Below are 13,610 nucleotides of genomic sequence, written 5' to 3' on the forward strand. Positions count from 1 at the left end.
TGAAAGAGCCAAATAGAGAACCCCTGGAAATCAAAATGTCATAACTAGTGTTATAGCTCTTTTAGAATTTGTCCCCAACCAGATAAATAAAAAGATATCTATACCTAGACACATCATAGGAAAACTGTACAACACCAGAGACAAAGAGAAAAATCTTAAAAGCAGCCACAGCAGAAAGATATATTATCTTTAAAAGAATAAAAGTTAGTCTGAAGTTGACTTCTCAGTAGCAACAATAGAAGCCAGAAGATAGTGGATTATTCTCAGTTTGATGTAATAACTGCCAGCCAAGAATTCCACACTCAGGGAAAGCATATTTCAAGATAAAAGTAAATAAAGTTATTTTCAAATAAACAAAAGCTGAGTTTGTCATCAGCACATTTTCTTCAAAGGAAATTCCAACACATGTTCTTCATGCAGAAGGAAAATTGTAGATAGATGTTCTAAGGTACAAGAAAAAATTCAGGGGCCAGGCGTGGTGGCTCATGCCTGTAATCACAGCACTTTGGGGGAGGTCGAGGCAGGCGGATCACGAGGTCAAGAGGTTGAGACCATCCTGGCCAACATGGTGAAACCCCATCTCTACCAAAAATACAAAAATTAGCTGGGCGTGGTGGCATGCACCTGTAGTCCCAGCTACTCAGGAGGCTGAGGCAGGAGATGGCTTGAACTTGGGAGGCAGAGGTTGCGATGAGCCGAGATCGCACCACTGCACTCTAGCCTGGCAACAGAGCGAGACTTCGTCTCAAAAAAAAAAAAAAAAGGAAAAACATCAGGAAAGTAGTAAATATGTGGTAAATGTAACTTAAATTGGAATAATATTAACTTGTGGAGATTTTTCAAAAATCACAGAATTAAAAAACAGGACAACATTAGCATATTCATTGCAAAGTGTCTGGAGCAGCCCCTTATGGACCTGAGATGATTATCTTGAGAAGAAAATTGTGATGGACACAAGGAAGCAAAAGGGTGATCTCTTGAATGAAGAGCTGGCTGATTGAAAGCAAAGGCTGAAGTGTCCTTAAGAAGAACAACGAAGCAAGCTTCTCTGCATCAGGGCAAAGAACGTGGAGGAATAAGATGCTTGGGCCAGTGGGACCAGAAGTATGAAAGCAGGAGAGGATGGGATGAGGACACTCAGAACACTAATATTTCCCCACAAATTACTCATCTCCTGTGGAGGGACTCCATGACGTTAGGGTTACTTCCTGTCTTGTTTTTTTTGACTGCCTGTGATCCACACTGAGCTGCGCTGCGGAAAAGGCACAGCAGACAGACTGATGTAAGAGGGCTAAAAGAAGATGACATGTCAGCAGCATAAACATCAGTTTCAGAATCTGACTGGCTGCTAGTGTGAAAATGTCAGAAGTGAGCTGTGCCCCAAGATGTTGAGGAGGTGTGATGTTAATGCTGATGACACAGATGGAGTCAGCATGAAGCTTTGGCAGCAGCCTCTCCAATACAGCTCCAGCCTTCTGTGGGCTTCTGATGGCTTGAGTCATTGTTACAGAGATGGCTGAACATTTCACCCCTCATCTTGTGGTTTTTGGTTATGGATCCAACTGTTCAAGGAGCTGGTGTGAACTGATTCCTAAAGCTAGAATTAGTCCAACTCTGTTGCGGGTGTGATGGCTCGTGGTGGGGAAAGCACTCAACTCTAACTTAGAATTCTCTGATTACTTCACCATCTCCTTCAGTAAGTACACTGTCAACTCCTTCAGGGAAGAATAGTATTCTTTATCTTCATATCACCTGGCACATGTAAGTGTCCAATAATAGGTTTTTTTTTTCTTAAGTGACTAAACCCCTATTAGGTTGCAATAGTTGAAATTCAGATTTGATTTTGTGCAGTATCACTGGCATCTCTATTTTCTCTTTCTCCTGTTCAACACATTTTGGGGAGGACATTTGGTATTATCAAAATTTGGGGGGAATGTTTGATGTCTTTTGCTTTCCAAGTAGTCACTGGCCAGAGTCATAAAATTGTTTTGTACTAGGATTGTGTTAGTCTTTTTTACATAAGCAAGGTAAGGAGTGGGTCTGCTCATCAGTTTTAACCTAAGAACAAGGCCAGGCAGTCCAACTTTGTCAACATTAATGGGTATTCAATAGTTATAGTCAAAGAATTTTCCATTGGAGGAATTTGAAAACTATGATTTATCAGCCAAAAATCTACCTACTGGTATTGGAGAGAATGAAAATAATGACTGCGCTGATGTCATTTTGTATTCTTTTATTCCATTCTTAAGGGTTGGAAGCAAGTCTGAAAAATATTTTCATGGGCAGAATGAGTTAATAATTGATTATTAAAAGGGTCTCCTCTCTCCCCTCTCCTCCCATGACCAACTCTGGAAATGAGTTTATTTTCTTCTTAATCATCTCAAATGATTTGGTCACCAGTAATAGTACTATGCTATTGTTTCTCAGGCATACCAAGGACTAGTACCCTTAGTTAGGGTAGTCAGCAATTTAATAATGTCCTTGGTTATGAAGAAAGTCTCCAGCCTTGGATAGATAAAGCAGATGGATTTTATTATGACGTTTTCACCTTTAATTGTACGTTGGTTACAAAGTGAATTTGGGTAGAGATAATAAAGATCTAGGAGAGAAGATATTGCAGTAGAAAGTGAAATCCCAGAAGCAAAGGTGCCAAGAAGTAGAGAAAGTGCCAGGCCTTGGAGCTTTCAATGAGAAAATGCTCTGTGTTACTAAGTCAGGTAAATACCAAGGAACTGTCCCCTACACATTTTGTGATGGTTAAGAAAATGCCTTTGGGAGGCCGAGGCAGGCGGATCATGCGGTCAGGAGATCGAGACCATCCTGGCTAACACAGTGAAACCCTGTCTCTACTAAAAATAGAAAAAATTAGGCTGGTCATGGTGGCTCACACCTGTAATCCCAGCACTTTGGGAGGCTGAGACGGGTGGATCACGAGGTCAGGAGATCGAGACCACAGTGAAACCCCGTCTCTACTAAAAATACAAAAAATATTAGCCGGGCGCGGTGGCGGGCGCCTGTAGTCCCAGCTACTCAGGAGGCTGAGGCGGGAGAATGGCGTGAACCCGGGAGGCGGAGCTTGCAGTGAGCCGAGATCGCGCCACTGCACGCCAGCCTGGGCGACAGAGCAAGACTCCGTCTTAAAAAAAAAAAATATTAGCGGAGCGTCTGTAGTCCCAGCTACTCCGGAAGCTGAGGCAGGAGAATGGTGTGAACCCAGGAGGCGGAGCTTGCAGTGAGCTGAGATCTCGCCACTGCAGTCAGCCTGGGCAATAAATCGAGACTCCGTCTCAGCAAAAAAAAAAAAAAAAAAAAAAAGAAAGAAAGAAAGAAAAAAGAAATTGCAACTTTTCATCCATGAAACCAACTCTTAGTCAATTAGTCAATTTATAGGGATGAAATGGGTTTTAGATGTAAAACACAATAACATTATTTTAAAGCAGAGGATTAGCAGGACAGAGATTTTGAATGGCTTGCCCACTATTTAGTGCCCAAATTATGATCAGAACCTAGTTTTCCAGTCTATTACTTAATTCACAGTACCTGCTGATTTTCTACTTCACAAAGACAGTGTGGAACACTTTATAGATTAAAACAAAAATATTGAAAAACAGTGTGTTAATTATTCTTTTAAAAGGCTGGAAGATGTATAATAGACAGGTAGTAGAGTGGTTAAACTTGAGCTTTGATAGGCTGGGTTCATGCTACTTCCTAGCTATATAACCTCAAGTAAGTTTTAAAATCTCTTTAAGCTTTTTTTTTTCTTTTCTGTGAAATGGTGATAATGAGTGTATCTATCTCAGGGTTATGAGATTTAAGTGAGACAATACATGCAAAATGCCAAGCACAGAGCGTGATATGTATCATCTCATTCAACATGTTGGCCATTATTTTGTGTGCATGCACAATATGATGACTTAGGACACTTAGGACACCTTGGTTGCTCTATGCAATTGTTGAACTGCATGCAGACCAGTCTTTTCTCCTTTTAATTTTCTGGCCTGTAATTGCTCCACACTGGCTTCAGCACTTGTTGGGTGTCCTTTCTTAACAAATTAGTGATGATTGGACAATGAATAGAAAAGGTGAGTGATGGCTTAAGATATTTAATTATAAAATAAAGACTTGGTACCTTAGAATTGAAGTGACCCTTGGAGGTTATGTAGCTCAATAGTCCTCGAAACGTCTTCTGTATATTACTTCAAGATAAAACAAGAGACAAACAATAACAACAAAAAGAACCCATCTGAATATCTTAGGTCTCCTCCCTCAATTTATTTTGATCTTATTTATGTCACAGCTAATATTTACTGAGCACATCCCTTGTACCAGGCATTGTATTATATGGTCTATGGGTGTGATCTCAGTTAATGCTCACAATAACCTTGTAAAGTTGTGCTATTTTCATCCCATTTTAAAGATATGCACACTAAGGTTCAGAGAAATTAGCAATTTGCCTTTGGACACAAGAACACCATGATTTGAAGCTAGCTCTATTTGACTTCAAATTCTATGCTCTGAACCACTTTCCACACAAAGAACAAACCTTGAATCATCTTTTCTGGATCATATATATGTTTATTTGCCCAAATATTCCTGTTCTTGATAAATTCAGACAGATGAGATTTGCACTAAGGCAAATTTAAGGTGATCTCTCATCCAATGCCGTAAATGCTACACTTCCTTTTACCTGTGAAAAAATAGCCAGAACTTTGGCTTAGAGCATATCATTGAGTTAAACAAAACAAAACCTAACAAAAATATACCTGACTAGCTGCAGACACCACTGGTGCCCACATTCCCTACCCAGGGGCCTGAGGACTTGCCTGCCTGACTTGCTGTTGCCATTACTGGCACCACATATCCCACCTGGGGTTCAAAGACTGGTCCACTAGTGGAAAGCCATCACCACTTCTGGTGCCCCCACATGCCACCTAAGGGCCTGACGACTAGCCCACCTGGTGCACCTCTCCCCAGAAAAGCCACATTATAAGCTCCACAAACAACCACAGCCTAAGCCACTCAGGAACTCAAGGACACTGCTGATGTTGATTACAGCAGAAATGATCATTTGGTGACTACACTACAATGCCCACCCAGAACCAAAGCCAAAGCACCCTACCCAACTGACATTATAAATACATCTATAGGAAAACAGTTTTCTTTATGAAGCCACTCTATAAACTTGGAAGAAGAAGAAAACTGCACCAGATGCACAGATATTAATATAAGGACACAAGAAACATGAAAAAGCAAGGAAACATGAACACTTCCAAAGGAACACAATAATTCTCCATTAACAAACCCCCAGAGAAAAGAACATTTATGAAATGTCTGAAAATAAATTCAAATAATGATCTTAAGAAAGCTCAGTGAGATATAAGAGAACATAGATAAACAATACAAAGAAATCAGGAAAACAATTCATGATCTGAATTAGAAATTCAATAAGAAGATATGTACGGAAAAGAGCCAATCAGAAATCCTGCAACTGAAAAATTCAATGAATCAAATAAAAAATTCAATCAAGAACTTCAAAATTAGACTAGATCAAACAGAAGAAATAATTTTTGTAGTTGAAGATAGTTAATCATAAAAGAAAAAGTAAAAAGAATGAAGAAAACCTTTGTAAAATGTGAAACACTATCAAGCAAACAAACTTTCAAATGTTTGGAATTTCAGAAGGAGAAGATATGGAAAAATGTATAGAAAACCTATTTAATAAAATAATAACCAAAAGCTTCTCAAATCTTGGAAGAGATATACACAACCACATAGAGGAAGCTGAAAGATTCCCAAATAGATTCAACCTTAAAAGGTACTCTGTGAGGCACATTATTGTCAAACTGTTGTAACTGAAACACAAAGTGAGAATGATAAAAACAGAAGGAGAAAAGCAACAAGTCATGTATAAAGGAATCCCCATCAGACAATCGGTGGACTTCTCAGCAGAAACCTTACAGGCCAGGAGAAAATGAAATGATATATTCAAAGTGCTGAAAGAAAAGAACAGCCAGCCAAGGATATTATCCACAGCAAAACTATTCTTCAGAAATGAAGGAGAAATAAAGCCTTTCCCAGGGAAACAAAAGCTAAGGAAATTAATCACCACTAGATTGGCACTATAGGAAATGCTTTAGGGAGTCCTATGTTTGGAAATGAAAGGACAATTTCCATGATCATGAAAACACACTAAAATATAAAGCTTGCTGGAAAAGCAAATGAAAGAGAAAAAGATATCAAACATCATCACTATACAAAAAGCCACCAAATTGCAAGATAAACAATAACAGAGGATGAAAGGAACAAAAGATGTACAAAACAACCACAGAAATTAACAAAAATGACAAGAACAATTCCTTACCTATCAATAACAACCTTGAATGTAAACAGTTTAAATTATCCAATTAAAAAATATAGACTGGCTGGATGGATTAAAAAAAAACACAAGACTCAACTATATGCTGCCTTATAAGAAACTCACTTCACCCGTAAAGACACGCATAGACTGAAAGTGAAAAGATGAAAAAATACATTACATGCAAACAAAAACCAATAGCATATAGGAATAGCTAGACTTATGTCAGACCAAATAGACTTCAAGTCAAAAAACATGAAAAGAGAAAAAGAAGGTAATTATATAATGACAAAGAGATCAATTCAGCAAGAGCCTAGAACAATTGCAAATACATATGCATCAAATACTGGAGCACCAGATATATAAAGCAAATATTATTAGAACAAAAGAGACAGACTTTTACAAAAATAACTGAGGACTTCAACTCCACTTTTAGCATTGGACAGATCATTTAGACAGAAAATTAACAAAGAAACATCAGACTTAAACTGCACTATAGACCAAATAGACCTAAAAGACAAATCTTAGAACATTTCATCCACCAGCTGCAGAACACACATTCTTCTCATCATCACATGGAACATTCTCCAAGATAGCCCACATGTTAGGCCCAAAAACTAGTCTCAAAAAATATTTAAAAATTGACATGATATCAAGCATCTACTCAGATTGCAATGGAATAAGTCAGAAATCATTAACAAGAGGAGTTTTAGACATTTTGGAATACATGAAAATTAAATAATATGCTCCTAAATGAACATTGGGTCAATGAAGAAATTAAAGGAAATAAAAAACTTTCTTGAAACAAATAAAAATTTAAACACAATGTACCAAAACCTATGGGATACAACAAAAGTGGCACTAAGAGGGAAGCTTATAGAGATAAATGCCTACATCAAAAAAAGTAGAAAGATTTTAAATACATGGCCTAATAAGTCACCTCAAAGAACTAGAAAAGCAAGAATAAGCAAATCCAAAATTAGCAAAGGGAAATAAATAGTAAAGGTCAGAGGAAAACTAAACAAATAGAAACTAAAAAAAAAATCAACATTTTGGTTTTTAAAAAAGATAAATAAAACCCACAGACTGTTAACTAGACTAAAAGGAAACAAAAGAGGGAAGACCCAAATAAATAAAATCAGAAACAAAGAGACAACTGATATCACATAAATGCAAAGGATCATTAGATACTATTATGAACAACTATATACTAACAAATGCAAAAACCTAAAGGAAATGGCCAATATCCTGTACACATATTATCTACCTAGATTGAACAGGAAGAAATAGAAAACCTGAACAAATCAATAATTAATAAAAAAGTTGAATCAGTAATAAAAAGCCTCCCAAAGAAAAGCCCAGGACCAGATTACTTTACTGCTGAACTCTACCAAACTTTTAAAGAAGGACTAACACCAATTCTTTTCAAACTGTTCCAAAATATTAAACCAGAAGAAATCCTTTCTAATTCATTCTATGAGACAAGCCTTGCCCTAATACCAAAATCAGTGAAAAATGCAACAAAAAGGAAAACTACAGACCAATATTCTTGATGAACATATATTCAAAAATTTTCAACAAAATCCAAGCAAATCGAATCCACCAATATATGAAAAAGATAATACAGCATACTCAAATGGGATTTATCCAGGAATGCAAGAATGGTTCAATATATACAAATCAATAAATGTGATATACCACATTAACAGAATAAAGGACAAAAACCATATAATAAAATTAGTAGACACAGAAAAAATATTTGATAAAATTCAATACCTTTTACTGATAAAAACTCAACAAACTGAATATAGAAGGAACATATCTAAAAATACTGAAGGCCATATATGACAAACCCACAGGTAACATCATACTAAATGGAGAGAAATTGAAAGCTTTTTCTCTAAGATATGGAACAAAACAAGGGTTCTACTCTCAGCACTCTTATTCAACACAGTACTTGAAGTCTTAGCTGAAGCAATTAGGCAAGAGGAAGAAATAATGGACATTCAAAATGAAAAGGAAGTCCTTGTTTGCAGATGACATGGTCTTATATTTGGGAAAACCTAAAGACTTCACAAACTCTTAGATCTGATAAACGAATTCAGTAAAATTTCAGAATACAAAATGAACATACAGAAATCAGTAGCACCTCTGTACAATAATAGCAAACTATCTGAAGAAGAAATCTAGAAAGAAATCCTATTTATAGTAGCCACAAAAATACCTAGAAATAAATTTAACCAAAGGAGTGAAAGATTTCTAAAATGAAAAGTATAAAACACTGACAAAAGAAATAGAAAAGGATAAACAAAAAAGAAAGCTGTCCCATGTTCATAGACTGGAATAATTAATATTGTTAAAATGTCTATACTACCCAAAGTGATTTACAGATTCAATGTAATCTCTATTAAAATTTCAGTGAGCTGCTTCACAGAAATAGAAAAAAGTCCTAAATTTTGTAAGGAATCACAAAAAATCTTGAATAGCCAAAGTAATCTTGAGCAAAAAGAACACAATTGGAGACATCACACTAACTTCAAAATGTACCACAAAGCTACAGTGACCAAAACAGTATGGTATTAGCTTAAAAACAGACATATTAGACCAATAGAACAGAATAGAGAACCCAGAAATAAATCCACACATTTACAGCCAACTCATTTTTGACACCAAGGCACCAAGAACATACTTTGGAGGAAGGGACAGTCTCTTCAATAAATGTTGCTGGAAAAACTGGATATCCAAATGCAGAGGAAGAAAAACCAGGCTTTTATCTTGCATTGTTTTAAAAAATCAAATGAAAAATGAATTAAAAATTTAAATTTGAGACCCAAAACTATAAAACTACTAAAAGAAAATATTGGGGAAACACTTCAGGACGTTGGTCTGGGCAAAGTTTTTTGGGTAAGACCTCGAAAGCATAGGCAAGAAAAGCAAAAATAGATAAATGGGATTACATCAAGCTAAAATGTTTCTGCACAGTGAAAGAAACAACAGAATAAAGAGACAGCTTACAGAATGAGAGGAAATATTTGCAAACTGCCCATCTGACAAGGGATTAATAACTAAAAGTATCTAAGAATCTCAAAGACTCAATAGCAAAAAGCCAAATAATCTGATTTAAAAATGGGCAAATGATTTGAATAGACATTTCTCAAAAAAGACACAAATGACTGACAGGTATATGAAAAAAAGATCAACATCACTAATCATCAGGTAAGTGCAAATTGAAACCACTATGCAGTATCATCTCACCCCAGTTAAAATGACTTTTATCAAAACCAAAAAATAACATGCTGGTGAGGATGCAGAGAAAGGGATACTCTAATACACTGTTGCTAAAAAGGAAATTAGTACAGCCATTATGAAAAACAGTATGGAGATTCCTCAGAAAACAAAAAATAGAACCACCATATGATCCAGCAATCCTACTGATGGGTACATATTCAAAAGAAAGGAAATCAGTGTATCAAAGAGATATCTGCATGCCCATGTTTTTTGCAGCACTATTCACAATAACCATGATGTGGAATAAACCTAAATGTCCATCAAAGGATGAATGGATAAAGAAAATGTGGTTTTTATACACAATGAAATATTACTCAGCCATAAAAAGGATGAAATCTTGTCATTTGCAGCAACACGGACGAGCCTGGAGGACATTACATTAAGTGAAATAAGGCAGGCACAGAAAGATTAATAACATGTGTTCTCTCTTACATATGGAAGTTACGAAAGTTGATCACATGAAGGTAGAGAGTAGAATGCTGGTTATTAAAGGGTAGGAAGGATTGGAGGAAGGGAAGGTTGATGAGAGGCTGGTTAATGCATATAAAAATACAGTTAGAAAGAATAAATTTTGTGTTTGATAGCACAGTAGCATGACTGTAATTATCAATCACTTATTGTATATTTCAAAATAGCTGGAAGATTTGGAATATTCTTAAAAGAAATAAATTATAAATGTTTGAGGTGATGAATATCCTAATAACCCTGATATGATCATTACACAGTCTATGCATGTATCAAAATATCACACGTACCTCATAAATATGTACAATTATCATCTATCAGTAAAAACCCAGGAACATAAATCTGCCTTTTTACTATACTTTTACATTCTTCATATTTTCTTCCTTGACTCAAGGATGGTGATGCCAAAACATTTGGAGACAAACTCAAAGAAAAAATGGTGTCAGTTATTTGGATTTTTCTAATTCTCCAAATATTTGACCTCACGTAGCCCAAACACCGAGATAATTAACCAAAGCTGCTTCTGCAAGCATGGCAACCAAATTGCTACTAAGCCATTTCAGCCAAACCAGTCAGCCCTGGCTCCAGGACAACTGTGATTTTTTGACCCTTGCCAATTCCATCACTGTGTGGTTGAAACAAGAGGGCCCATCTGCCTGATTGAGTCCACTCCACCTTGGAAGAAGCCTTATTTCTCTCTTTTAGGTTATGTCCTGCTGTTCTGTCTATAGGCACAATCTGAATTTTAATATTTTCATATGGAGTTTGGGTGAAATGATCAATGGGCAGCCCGTCTTGTCTGGGCTTTTTGCGAATCCCACCCTTTGGAATGCTGCGCAGGTCTGTCCCTCCTCCCCATGGAGGTATTCAAACATTCTATTTTCCAGACTCTGGCCTAAGATATAAAACCTTTCTCTCACATTCCACTTAAGGCCCATTTTTCCATGCTATGAAAATTGTTTCATCCTCTTCTACGAAGTACCCTTTGCCGCCTTGCCTTTGTCTGCCATAGTAACATTGCCTGCTACCATGTTAAGAGTAATATAGATTTCTTTAACGTTGTGTCAAGAGAAATCTTAACACAGTCCCTTTTCTTTTCTTTGTAATATCTATCCTTGACATTAGGGTGAAGATATTTTTCTCTTAAAACAACTGAAAATTCTCTGCACTTTTGTTCTGCCTGGATTTGAGTACCCTGTCATTTCTTTGTGGTCCTCAGTTTTATTTTTGCTCTGTGTCACTGGAAATGATGGTATCTCACTCAGTAGTGTCTGCGATGAAGCTCTCATGAGCCACTGTATCCTTCTTCCAGCCAACCGCAGAAGAAACTCAAATTCTTCTGACACTGTTGCATTTGGAGATCCTTGCAGCAGTCAAGCTCACTGGATTTTTGCAATGTTCCTTCTCCATGCTTTTACCAACAAAGCTTCGTGTTCCCCTTGTTCTGCATTTTACTTCATCTGGACAGGGATCTTGTGGCTTTTGTGCCCCAGCTTAACATTGCTCTGTATCTGTTCAATTCTCCCGAATAACTTGCAACCAGCTTAGTCTTTCCTAAATAGCCCTTCTGGCTCCAGCAACCTGGGTTCAGCAGTTCCTTTTGGCCTAGCTGTTCTTGCTTCCCATGAGTTTATAGGATGGACCCATGGTTCCATGGAAGGGGAATTAGCTGGACTGGTAAATATCTGTGTGACATTGGACAAGTTATGGCACCTCTGTGGGGCTTTGTTTCTTCCTTCTAAACACATGGACTGGATTAAATTATCTTTAAGGGGCCTTCCCTGCTGGTGAGACATGCTGTGAAATGTTGGGGCCTTTCAAAAGCTCTGGAATGTACTGCTCATGGGAAAATTAGTTGAATCAGTCTATGGCAGTCCCTGATGATAACAATTGCAACAACCTTGATTTCTGGACAAGCGAACTAATTGTTTTCTTCAATGTTCTTGCTAATGCTACCTTAAGATAGATTGAAAGAGTTAACCCATTTTATTTACTATCTTTTCCAACCATTTCATATTGATTGGTCCATCTCAAACTAATGAATATGAGCTTTTTAAAAAAACAAGCCATTCATTCTTTAACTCATTTGATCACCAAAACACTATGATAGACACTATCTACATCCTTGAAAAATTTATACTGCAGCTCACTTAATTTTATTGACTGTAGTCTGTTTAAAAAGAGGGTCGATTTTTGCCTGCATTTGCCATGTTTGCTTTCAAAGCAGTCCTTTACCTCCTTGTATTACTTTAGGAAGCAAACATTTTTAAAACACAGCCAAACTTATACAAGGTTCATTCAATTTGGGGTAATTCTCTCAGTCAGGTTGGCTCTAGGTTCCTATGAAGTTGGTGTGATTCAGTTCACTAGAATCAATACTAGGGTTTCACTTGGAGACATTGGCCTCACTAGAATTTCAATGAATACCCTTTGAGAATGTGTTACTTTTTATTATTGATATCACAAAAAAATTGGCTAACTAAATGTGTGATTCTGACAGTAAGGAAAATAAGATATTTTCCTTTTGGGTAGAGTTTTCTTAGGCTTCTTTGTGAGCAGAGAAGGGAATTCAGTAGAAAACATGAAAATGGCAATGTCATTATCAATACTATTTAAGATGCTGTGATTCGGTAGCGGAGGAATAAAATGCTTCAGACTTGCCTGCAGTGCTAGATAATGAATTACCCAATTATTCGGACAGATGTCTGACCTATGATTCTATATACATCACCTGATTGAAAAGACATACTTCTCTCTTTGCATAAAGGATAGCTACTTAGTATGGTAACTTACATGGTCTTGTGGAATTCGAGAGCCAGAAGTGGCTTTTATGAGCCAATAGCACATTTTTAGAGGAGGTAACTTTGAAGAAAATGTTCCAAACAAGAGGTGAAATGGAAAAGATAGTCTGAAAGATATCAGGTGAAAATTACTCCTTGCCTAAGTGGAGAATAATAATATAACCATAAGATAATTATAATCTACTTGGAGCATAAAGCAAAGCTAAGCCCCACATGGTTCTCCTTTCATTTCATCCCTACTCTGTGCTTACCTTGTCTTCTTTTCAGGCTAGGATTTCTTCACTCCAACCACGCACACCCACAGCTAACTTTACTAATTCCTGCCTCTGAGCCTTCATCCCAATCTTTTCTCAACAGCTGGAACGTTCCCCTTGTTTCTAGCCATGACTCCATAAACCACCCTGTCCTAAAAAACTGTGCAGGATTCCCCTTCAAACAGTTGCTTTATTTTCATTTTTAGGCATTCTTCACAGACATTTGTCTCATCTTGCCCACTGGTCTTTAAATTATTGGAGAGACAGAATTGTCGCTCCTCTTTTATCTTTCCTTACCACATTTTGTCCTATCTCTTCTGCTTTTGGAGACGTGAGTTGGCAATATTTTTGATAGAAAAATAGTCTTCTGACCAGAGCAGTTTAGTTTCAGCAAGATATAATCCTAGGCTACTCAATGCCTTACAATGCCTGCCTGTGGAGAGTAAA

The 13,610-nt window shown here is 36.9% G+C and overlaps 1 long non-coding RNA gene across 1 annotated transcript in view; it reads left to right on the forward strand.

Annotated features, from left to right (window-relative positions):
* Positions 1–855: 855 nt before the first annotated feature.
* Positions 856–13,610, forward strand: part of LOC134740285 (uncharacterized) — a 77,255-nt gene continuing 64,500 nt past the window's right edge. The window contains exon 1 of the long non-coding RNA XR_010127653.1: positions 856–1,761. This is a non-coding gene — a long non-coding RNA (uncharacterized LOC134740285). The remainder of the gene's footprint in view (positions 1,762–13,610) is intronic.

The sequence above is a fragment of the Pongo pygmaeus genome, chromosome 9 (genome assembly GCF_028885625.2).
Source record: "Pongo pygmaeus isolate AG05252 chromosome 9, NHGRI_mPonPyg2-v2.0_pri, whole genome shotgun sequence".
Taxonomy (NCBI): domain Eukaryota; kingdom Metazoa; phylum Chordata; class Mammalia; order Primates; family Hominidae; genus Pongo; species Pongo pygmaeus.